The sequence below is a fragment of the Malurus melanocephalus genome, unplaced genomic scaffold (assembly GCF_030028575.1).
Source record: "Malurus melanocephalus ecotype Western Australia unplaced genomic scaffold, MMel_1.1 scaffold_2363, whole genome shotgun sequence".
NCBI lineage: Eukaryota > Metazoa > Chordata > Aves > Passeriformes > Maluridae > Malurus > Malurus melanocephalus.
This window is the reverse complement of record NW_026625595.1, coordinates 1-1,042: the sequence shown is the minus strand read 5'-3', so window position 1 is coordinate 1,042 and position 1,042 is coordinate 1. Positions and strand designations below refer to the sequence as shown.

Here is a 1,042-nt window from a genome sequence, read left to right as displayed (position 1 = left end):
TTTTTTTTTTTATTTTTGGCCGCCCCAGGAGGAGCCGGCGCTGCTCCGAGACGCTCCGGGCCCGGGGGCTCCGCACGGATCCGGCGCTCGGGTACGGACCGAGCTTAGGCCCGGCTTAACKAACGGGGCCTTAACGAGGGATCCCCGCTGTCCTTGTGCCATCCCAGAATCACATGGATCTGCCCCAAAATCACATGGATCGGCCCCAAAATCACACGGATTCATCTTGAAATCACACAGATCCATCCCAAAATCACACGGATCTGTCCCAAAATCACATGGATCCATCCCGAAATCCTGCAGATCCATCCCGAAATCCTGCAGATCCATCCCAAAATCACACAAATCAGTCCCAAAATCGCATGGATCTGCCCCAAAATCCCATGGATCTGCCCCAAAATCACACGGATCAGTCCCAAAATCACACAGATCGGTCCCAAAATCACACAGGTCGGTCCCAAAATCACATGGATCAATTTTAAAATCCCACAGATCCATTCCAAAATCCCACAGGTCCATCCCAAAATCACACAGGTCCATCCCAAAATCACACATATCCATCCCAAAATCGCACGGATCAGTCCCAAAATCCCATGGATTCATCCCAAAATCCCATGGATCTGCCCCAAAATCACATGAATCAGTCCCAAAATCTCATGGATTCATCCCAGAATCCTGCAGGTCCATCCCAAAATCACATGGATCAGTCCCAAAATCCCACAGATCCATCCCAAAATCCCATGGATTCATCCCAAAATCCCATGGATTCATCCCAAAATCCCATGGATCCATCCCAGAATCCCATGGATTCATCCCAAAATCCCATGGATCCATCCCAAAATCCCATGGATCCATCCCAAAATCCCACGAATCAGTCCCAAAATCCCACGGATCCATCCCAGAATCCCATGGATCCATCCCATGAACCCCCTGTCCCCACAGGCTCTCCCCGTTCCGGTGGCCCCGGGGGGCTCCGGGGGGCTCGGGGCCACCATGAGTGAGGTGCTGGTGGTCAAAGAGGGGTGGCTGCACAAGAGGGGTG

At 52.3% G+C, this 1,042-nt stretch overlaps 1 long non-coding RNA gene across 1 annotated transcript in view; it reads left to right on the top strand.

Annotated features, from left to right (window-relative positions):
* Positions 1–1,036, top strand: part of LOC130587743 (uncharacterized) — a 2,860-nt gene extending 1,824 nt beyond the window's left edge. The window contains exons 2-3 of the long non-coding RNA XR_008966844.1: positions 29–91; positions 943–1,036. This is a non-coding gene — a long non-coding RNA (uncharacterized LOC130587743). The remainder of the gene's footprint in view (positions 1–28; positions 92–942) is intronic.
* Positions 1,037–1,042: the final 6 nt, after the last annotated feature.